The 10,299-nt window shown below is 43.7% G+C and overlaps 1 protein-coding gene across 1 annotated transcript in view; it reads right to left on the minus strand.

The window, feature by feature from the left end:
• KLHDC8B (kelch domain containing 8B) overlaps positions 1-6,221 on the minus strand; it is a 67,651-nt gene extending 61,430 nt beyond the window's left edge. Inside the window, exon 1 of the mRNA XM_087708700.1 lies at positions 6,110-6,221. The gene's annotated coding sequence lies outside the window, so the exon portion shown is untranslated. The remainder of the gene's footprint in view (positions 1-6,109) is intronic.
• Positions 6,222-10,299: the final 4,078 nt, after the last annotated feature.

Below are 10,299 nucleotides of genomic sequence, written 5' to 3' on the forward strand. Positions count from 1 at the left end.
ACTGTAAATTACTTTGACTAATAATGATAACTGGATTAGTTGAATTAGACAACTAATCAAACCAACTGAATCCTGCATACACCAATTATTCTAACATGCAGGGCTCATGCCTGCAGATGGTAAAACAGGCAAATAAAAGACAGGAAGATTCTAAAAGACGTTTTCCAGATAAACCATCTCAAATAATAGCTAACCTTTAAAGATATCCAGGCTTTGTGAGAAGAGTGACAGTCACTTCCTCCTCTTCCTTATTCTATTCTTACCAGGTGATGCAGGATGAGACAACCTTCCATTTCCCCAGCTCTTCACAATTAAAAACACACTCTTCCTATGAACACATACTATGGGTTTGGCAGCCGGGCCTTCAGGCGTGAAAGGATGCCGAAGCCTGCAACAACTTTTGCCCTATTCTTCACACCTCTGAATTAATTTATGTCAATGCCAAACATCAGCTTCCCCATCATTCTTCATAGTCACGAGAGGGAGGAAACCCCCCCCCCCAAAGATATTCAGAATATGCACAGATGATTCCAAGCGTGGATATAGTAAACACCCAGAATTGTGGAAGCCTAAAAAAAGAAGAGAAATCTGAAGATCTAATTCAAGACCCATATAGCACTAGATTCAACAAGCAAGCAGAAAGAAGAAAAAAAGCACCAATGATTCTTTTGGGAAGACAGATCCGTTAGGTTTCCTTTCTTCCCCAGCCATAATCCTTCAATCCAATTGCAGAGGAAGTCATTGAGATTGTTATAACACTAAACAGAGACCATCTAAATGTTAAACATTAAACAGAGACCATCTAAACGAACAACATTTCCACATTCTTTTCCACCTTCCTACATCTATACGGTGTTTTTCAATGTCAAAGCATGACCAGGGACTGTTTCTTACCTTCACACAAACATTGGGAAGCTTTCCAATGAAATGCAAAGTAAAAGCATTTTTTTAAAAATCCATTTCACTGCCCTTGTCAATTAGCCCATCCCCCCCCCTCTCTCTTGTACAGCTAAATTCATTGTCTGGCCTGATATTCCTTTGGATTCCCAAAGGTGGGGCAGGAAAACAGATGTGCAGGAGAAAATCGGTGTACAAAGAGGAGGTTTAGCAACTGTCACCTGCCTGTCAGCCCTCTCTGAACAAATCTCTCCTCCCTCATTTATTCTTGCTCTCATCTATCCACTGGGAGCTTCCTTAAATAGGAAAGAGGAAGGAGGAAGGGAGCAGTTGGGAAATGAAGCTTAGCTGCAGTGCTCTTCCAATTTGCTGAACTCACCATTCTTGAAACTGAGGATGAGCTATGTTTTAAGTCAACCAAGCCCCGCTAAGTAGGTATGACTCTGCACCTGGGTGCTGGATGTTTTAAAAACAAATAAGGTAACATCGAGTTGACAGGCGAAACATAGGAGAATACATAAAGGACATCCTACTTTAGGATAAAGCATACCGGTAGATATCTCTGAGAAAGGATCTAGAAAAGAGGAAGAGAAAGATGACTCTAATTTTGCTGGGGTGAAGGAGGGAAAAACAAAATACTATTGTGCTTCTTTAACTCTGGTTTTCCCAGTTGCAATGTATGGCTGTGAAAGTTGGACCGTAAGAAAGGCTGAGTGCCAAAGAATGGAGGCCTTTGAACTATGTTGTTGGACAAGTCTCCTGCGAGTGCCTTGGACTGCAAGACAATCAAACCAGTCAGTCCTAGAGGAGATCAAACCTGACTGCTCTTTGGAAGGCCAGATCCTGAAAATGAAACTCAAATAACTTTGGTCACCTAATGAGAAGGAAAGAATCACTGGATAAGAGCCTAATGATGGGAAAGATTGGGGGCAAAAGAAGAAAGGGACAGCAGAGAATGAGGTGACTGGATGGAGTCACTGAAGCCATAGGCATGAGCTTCAATGGACCCCAGAGGATTGTAGAGGACAGGAAGGCCTGGAGGAACATTGTCCATGGGGTCGCAATGGGTCAGACACAACTTCGCGACTAACAACAATAAATTCTGGTTTGCTGGCTGTTCATAATTTGGACGTTCATCAGTCTGGAAAAAGCACCTTATCTTAAATGTATTACTTGGATTGAAGCTCCATACAGGTAGTCCTCAACCTACAACCATTTGTTTAGTAATTGTTCAAAGTCCCAATGAGCTTGAAAAAAGTGACATGACCATTGTTCACACTTACGACTGTTGCAGCATCCCCACAGTCACATGATGAAAATTTGGAGACTTGACATCTGGCATGTATTTATGGCAGTTGCAGTGTCCTGGCTCATTGGATCTGCTTTTGCAAACTTTTGACAAGCAAAGTCAATGGGGAAGCCAGATTCATTTAATAATTTCAGCGATTCACTTAACAACAGTGACAAGAAAGGTTGTAAAATGCAGCAAAACTTGCTTAACAACTGTCTTGCTTAGCAACAGAATTTTTGGGGTCAATTGTGGTCACAAGTCGAGGTCTGCTTGTAGTTTTCAAGGAAATATGTCTACACAGACATAGCTAGAGGTGACATCAAGAGTATGTGCTTAGAAACAGGGCATATTTTAGAAGATATTAAGATATTATTATTATGTTATGTTTATTTTTCATGTTATATTTATTGTCTTTCTGTATTTTACGATCATTTTTTATAATAACATTTAATCAGATTGTATGTTAGTTGCATGACTTTGAGATGGATGGTATATAAATTTAATAAATAAAATAATGAAGACTCGGATATTCAGGCTTCATTCCCTTCCCACCTCCTTTGCCATTCACTTCGAGCACTTGTTGTTTCCTTTGGTACCATGCCAACTCTCTTCAATTAAGTCTTCTTCTTCCCAGAACAGAGATGACCTTTAGTATGGAGCCATCAAATCAAACAGCCCTTAATCATTCTCAAAAATCCTAAAGGCCTACCTCCTACTTAAGAACACTACATATTTTCTCTAAAAAGTTATTAAAAGTCTTTATTTTGATTACATGTGCATGGTTACCAAAATCAGACATTCCTCGCTCTCTCTTTTGTTAGTTTTTAGGGGCCGATTCTGGACCTCGTGACCTGTCAGGGTATCCTCCTAGTTTCTACCTGATGCTAGATGAGAATTATAGTGCAGCAAGATAGGAAAAATTGGGCTAAGTCAGTTTTTGGATCTAAAATAATCCACCAGGGAGAGGAACCATGTCATAGAACATAGAATCAAGGGGCTGAAAGGGACCTTGGAGGTCTTCTACTCCAACTCCAGTTCACAGCAGGAGTCACATACAGTCCCAGTCAAATGGTTGCTGTCTATTTTTGAAAACCTTCAATAATGGAGTACTCATGACTTCAGGAAGCAAGCTACTCCGTTCATTAATTGTTCTCACTGTCAGAAAATTTCTCCTTACTTCTCAGTTGGATCGCTCTTTAATAAGCTTCTATTACTTCTTGTCCTACCCTCTGGTGCCCTAGAGAATAAGCCAATCCCCTTTTCTTTGTGACAGCCCCTGGCACGACAGCTGCCCTCCCTCCATGACAGCTGCCCTCCCTCCACTCCTCAATCCTTCTCTTCAATATGCTGGATGTACCTAGTTCCCTCATTTCTACAATGCTTTTTTTTTTTAGATTCTTTCTCAAACTCATACCTGCCACAAACACAAATCAATATTTGGAAGAACTGAAACCAATCCAAACTTCCAAAGAAAAAGCCCTGCCTTGAACCTTCTCCAAATCTTCACTCCATGCCTCCCAAAGTGTCAACAATCCATGAATCAAAACTTAAGAGTCTCTACCAAGAACTGGGATTCCCACAGAGCTAATAACTATCCATTTCTACCCTACTGAGAAGGCATGCTATCAACTCACAACCTCCCATCTTCTCCGAAGAAGCAGTATTGCAATGTTCAAGTCCTCACTATCGCCTTGACAGTTTGGCATCTAACAGAGGACAGATTCCTACTATTTCAGTGTCACAAAGCTCTGATTTAATATTTTACAACCAGTGCTAGATGGCTGAATATTTCATAGGCATAAAGCTAATGAGAAACCACAGGTAAATAAGTTGGTCTACCGGCCTTACTAAGCTTCTAAGAAACATCTGGCTTTTCATATATTACCTTGAGAGGTCGTGGTTAGAAAGATTTAGCCATGTAATAAAGTGCAATTACTTTCCCCTCTGAATGGCTTATTAGAAGATAAGCCAAATGCATTGATACCAAGCGAAGACTAAATAATAAGGTCTATGGACTGTGCCGAAATGGACAAATTAGCAAAAGAAATTCAGGGAAAAGAAGAGACAGAATATTATCAGATATGGGGAAAATGGTACAGGTGGCTGGAGGAAAGAAACAAGGGTCAATGAAAGAAGCCAATAAAGCCCAAAAATAGAAGTTAAGGAGGATTACCATGTATATATGCACTCAAGAGAGTTTAAACTTATTAAAGATAATCATGCAATATATCAGATAGATAAGTAAAGTAAAAGGGTTAAAAATGGTGAAACTCAAATGAAATATATTAGAAGGGGAAATAACATAAGGAGAATAGTACCGATTTGAAACTGCTTTAAGAAGGAACATGAAGTTCTAATGTACTGTGTAAATGTAGTTTATGTCTAAGTTTTGTTTTTGTGTATTTTGTATGTTCGGGGAAAAAAAAAAGATAAGCCCTTTTCATTGGCTCAGACAACGAGAGGTGAGAAAAAAGGCAGAGAGATTTGGGGCAGGTTTAATTTAGGGGCATAAAAAGATAAGGAAAGTGATGATATACAGAACATGTGGATAGCAAAATGGGTATTCTCCCTTTTTTCTAAGTGAAAGACTCTGGGTGCAGCTTTTTAAAAAAAAAATTTAGGGCGGGATGTTTAGGAAGAAAAAAAATACTTTTCACATAAATAGAAAAGGACCATCAATGGCTCATGAATTTCGAACATTGAGTTCCAAAGATAAATTTGTCTGGAAATTGTCTGGGAATCTCATGCCTTTGTGGGTCTCTTACTGCATCCGTCTTTTTCCTCCTTAGGCAGCAATGTGTGGTCCTGCCAAAAAAAAATGCTCTGTGTTGTGACCGCACTGGGAGAAGAGCCGTGTGGTTTTCACAACTGGTCGGAGCAGAACAGAGCACAGCAGAGACCCAGATCCAAAATAGGAGAGAAGTGGGGGGTACTGAAGCAACAGTTATATAAGGATGACAATGGAGGGGAAAAAAGAATCCCACTTTTGATGGTTGAGGTGCCACAAAAGAAACATAGGGCATCTTAGGGAAAGTGGGAAAACCACGGGGGAGAAAAAAACAGAATAATAAGGGCTGGAAGAAGAAAACCAGCGAAGTTTTTCCTGGCTTCTACCGAAAAGGCAGCTGACTTTGCCTTGCAAAAATTATTAATCTTTTTTTACCATCCAGACTTTTTCTCTATATATTATGTTTCTGACAATTAGGAATTCTTTTCTGATTTTTTAAAAAAAATACATTGTACTACTTGTACTGTTCGGGCGGTGGGAAACGGGACAGGAAGTCGAAAAACACTGGCGACAGGCTTAAGAGTTACTCTTTGCCAAACACGGAAAGCAAGTTATGAGGATGATGAAGTCCCGGCTCAGATCGCTCAAATCCGAAACGCTTATAGGTGAAATACCTGCTTTTTAGAAAAACGGAATAGCCCACGAAAGAAAGGAATCGAAGCAAAAACAGGAAGGCCAGAACAGAAGGCACCGATTCCCGGATCCCCCCTGGCATGGATCGGAGATCTCCATCATTTCAAGCAAAGGGAAGAGTTTGGAAAGCATCCCCTTACAAGGGCCGGGGGAGCATTTTTATTATTTTTTTGGCAGCCGCTGCAACCCAGAGCTCCCCGCTCCAGATGGCCGCAGAGGCAGGCGCGCTGCGCAACGCCCCCCTTGGCCGCCCGCCCAGAGCTGCACCCCGACCCGGCTCGGATCGCCCCAGGACGCAGCGCGGGTGGAAGGCGCAACCTCTCCTCTGGCTCCCCGCGGCCTCCCACCTTTCCCGTCGGGAGAAACTTTGGCGCCACGCAGCGGCGCCCCTGCAGCCCCGAGGGCTCCGCCGCCCCGTTGGAGGGACGGGAAGAGAGTGCCGGGGACCCGAGTTCTCCAGCAGCCCGATCCTCACGGCGGGGCGGACGCGCGGTACTCACCTCTCCGGACGGCGCGGTCCCTCCAAACCCGGGCAAAGTCGGTGCGGCGGGAGGCGCCCCGCTCTGCTCGGCAGCTCCTGGCTTCGCTGTTGCAATCCCGTTTCTCCGCCGCTTCTCCGGCGAGGCTCTCGGAATCGCGGGGCGGCAGGGGAAGGGATAAAAACTGCACAAACACACACACACGCGCGCTCGCACGCTCACACAAGTCGGCGCTTAACTCTTCCTCCTCCAGGCGCAGCGCGCTCGGGACAAGCGGCTGCTTTGCAAAGTCGGAGGGCCCGGAGAAAGCCCGGAGAACTGCCTGCCCCCGTTTTTAAGAAACCGAAAAACCACTGCGGACGCTCTCCGGAAAGTTGGGACTTCCTCAAGGCTTGCAGGTTTCATTAATTCATGGTGCAACTTAAGTCGTTGCTATATTTTTATTGGGGGGGGGGGATATTGAGTCCCCATAAGCAACCGTTACACCCAATGCAAGAGGAGTCAGTCAACGCAGGTGGGTTAAGATCATCTGTGGTTATTGGTTAGGAGACTTCAGTTCACACAAGACACTAAGCCACATTAGTGGTGCTCGTTTGCTTTCTTGAGCCTGTTTTCTGAACCTGGAGTGATTTCTAAACCGATGATGTATGGTTTAGTGTGATGCCAACCCAGCCCTGAATGGTTTAATCCAGGGGTGGGTTCTGGCTGGCTCTACTGCTGGTTTGCTGGTGCACGCATGGGTGCGGATGCGCACTGTGTGCGCATGCGCAGTTCAATTAAAATTGTCCTGCACATGCACAGAACTCAAAAACAAGATGGCGGTGACGACCAGGGAACCAGTTTGGGGGGCATGGCAGGTCTGGATCGCTGCCAGTTCCAGCGACTCAGGCTGCCATAACACTACCCGTTCAGCCGAACCGGGCTGAACCAGTAGGAAGCCACCACTGGTTTATTCATAGGTTAAACATGGTTACTGCAAGGCGATCAAACCAGTCAGTCCTAGAGGAGATCAACCCTAACTGCTCTTTAGAAGGCCAGATCCTGAAGAGGAAACTCAAATACTTTGGCCACCTAATGAGAAGGAAGGACTCACTGGAGAAGAGCCTAATGTTGGGAATGATTGGGGGCAAAAGAAGAAGGGGACAACAGAGAATGAGGTAGCTGGATGGAGTCACCGAAGCAGTCGGAAGCAGTCGTCGTGAGCTTAAATGGACTCCAGAGGATGGTAGAGGACAGGAAGGCCTGGAGGAACGTTGTCCATGGGGTTGTGATGGGTCGGACACAACTTCGCAACTAACAACAGTCATGGCTGAGCAGATATATGTGTCAGGATAATTAAACACATTTTAATATAAAGTCAAAATACTTTTGTCAATGGGTAGCATGCATACGTTTAGTAGGATATTTGTCTGGCGTCTTGGCTTGGCCTTTGAGGTTGTTCCTCAATTCTATGCCAATTTCCCCAGAGAGAATATTTCACAGAATTTAAAATATTTCACATTTAGCATACAGCGTCAATGTTTTACTTGGGCCAGCCTTCTCAAACTCATCATCTCTGGACATCTTAACTCTGCAGTCCTGATCATCTAGAGCCAAAGTGGCACAGTGGTTAGAGTGAAGTACTGCAGGCTACTTCAACTGACTGCTAGTTGCAGTTCGGCAGATCGAATCTCACTGGCTCAAGATTGCCTCAGCCTTCCATCCTTCCGAGGTGTGTAAAATGAGGGCCCAGATTGTTGGGGGGGGGGAATAGGCTGAATCTGTAAACAATTTAGAGAGGGCTGTAAAAGCACTATGAAGCGGTATATAAGTCTAAGTGCTATTGCTATCATCTGCTCCTGCTAGGGGATTTGGGATACAAATGCAGTAGCTGTTGGCTCAGGATTCTGGCTACAATAGCGCCACACATCTGGAGAAGGCCAGGAATGAACCTGAATCAAGCTACATCTGTATCCCTGCAGAAAGTTGTCATATGGGGAAGAGTTAATCGGTAAAAGGAAACCAGGCCACCAAAGGACATGATGGCCGGACACCATCAAAGCTCACACCACCCACAGCACAGAAAACCTCAAAGAAGCAGTGCAGGATTGGAAGACGTGGAGAGGCCTGGCCTATAGAGTTGCCAAATGTCGGACATGAGTGAGTGGATAACATCATCATGTCTGTATAATTCAGTGTTTCTCAACCTTAGCAACTTGAAGATGTCTGGACTTCAACTCCCAGAATTCCCCAGCCAGCATTTGCTGGCTGGGGAATTCTGGGAGTTGAAGTCCGGACATCTTCAAGTTGCCACGGTTGAGAAACACTGGTATAGTTTCACACTCCCAAAATGTGAGTTATGTAGTGCGCACAGCACTACATAATTCTACATGTCAGATCAAATGATTTTTCTCTACCTAAAATTCATCTCCATATGTGTGTGTGTCCGTATAAGTGTGTATCCACACAGAAGGAATCTGCATTCTACAGAAAGCAAGAGGCAGGTCTGATACACAGCAGCTTATTTTGTTTGCTTCCAGAATTGTTGAGGGTTAATCATTTGTCTTTTGCTCATAATGCGGGATATAATTTTATCGCCATAATACTCAGCTATGAGTAATTCATTCACTCTGCCAGATGCTTCTAACCTGATTTTTAAGCTGCAAACCTCTTAGCTACAACATCTTGCTCAATGTTGAGGCTTTACAATTTGTCCCCCTCCCTCATTTTCCCCCAAGTTATTGTATTTTATACTAAAATTACAAAAAATAAACAAGATGCATAAAATATGAGACGTACCATAAGTAGACAATGAAATACTAAAGTCAATCAGTAAGCTGCAAAAACATACCTAAGCAAAGTTCCTGAAAAATTTTAACCTTTGCCCTAAAAATAATGTTAGATCTTCCAGTCTGTAGTACTAGAAGATCTAACATATTTTCTATATCTCATTAGTACAATCATTGTGATTTGGGTCATGCAGTTTTTGCAACACTCCTGGTGCAATCAATACATGGCCAGAGGTATGGGGTTCTATAGCTTATTTCATTTCAAATGTTATAACTTTAGACATTGCCAAAGGTCTTCAGTAGCAAATGCAGGGTAGTAGTGGTGGACCTGTTCTTTAGCTTTTAATTCTTTTTCTTGAGGACTAGTCTCATATGAAGTAGAATGGTAGAGGATTTTTGCATGTTAACAAAAAATCAGTCAGCACTCCAGTCAGTTCTGTAGTTGGAATAGGGGAGGGGCCCATCATGTCTTTCCTCTCAGCCAGCCAACTATCTTGGGACCAATTTCTGATGGATAGCTGAGGGCTTAGCCCACTGACCTCTCCAATGATATCACAAAAATTCCTAACAATACCTATAAAGCCCTTCATGGCATCGGACCTGGGTACCTGAGAGACCGCCTCCTGCCGATCACCTCCCATAGACCGATTAGATCACACAGGTTAGGTCTGCTCCGGATTCCATCTGCCAGCCAATGTCGGCTGGCAACTCCCCGGGGGAGAGCCTTCTCTGTTGCAGCTCCAGCCCTCTGGAACGATCTCCCTGTGGAGATCCGGACCCTTACTACCCTCCCGGCCTTCCGCAGAGCCGTTAAGTCCTGGCTGCTCCAGCAGGCTGGGGGGCTCTCAAAATATCCAGCCCCTCGGAAATTGTGACTGTTGTATATTTTAATACGTTGTTTGTGTATTATCCCCCCTCCCTTGTATTATTGTAAGCCGCCCGGAGTCCTTCGGGAGTGGGCGGCATACAAATCAATAAAACTCTAACTCTAACTCTAACAATCTGCCTCTTTATACGTGTCAATGTGCCATATATAGTTGGTAGGGACAACCTGTCAGGAAGCATATGTTTCTGTCTGTCCTGATCCTGCCTAGTCATCATCTCCACATAGGAAGACAAATGATCAAATATTAAAAACCCCATTACTTTCTAACTTTGTAGCTCCCCAACAGCGGGCTGGCTCCATCTGTCACAATTTGACCTGTTTACAGAGATGAGTAACAGCCCAGGAACTAAATCACATCGAAGATGCACAATGAATTCAAAGCTATCGCTGACCACTGTACCTTGACTTTAGTTAATGAAGCCATTCTGAGCACCATTCGTCTGAACAGGAAGTATTCTGTATTTAGCTGCATCAGGTGAAGAAAATTTGAAGTTTCGCTACAAAAGAGAACACACACACACAAAGAAAACCCCACAACACCCACATCTGAAAAATAC

The sequence above is a fragment of the Thamnophis sirtalis genome, unplaced genomic scaffold, assembly GCF_051295495.1.
Source record: "Thamnophis sirtalis isolate CommonGarterSnake01/CBP01778 unplaced genomic scaffold, rThaSir2_p1.2 scaffold_3, whole genome shotgun sequence".
NCBI classification, from domain to species: Eukaryota; Metazoa; Chordata; class Lepidosauria; order Squamata; family Natricidae; genus Thamnophis; species Thamnophis sirtalis.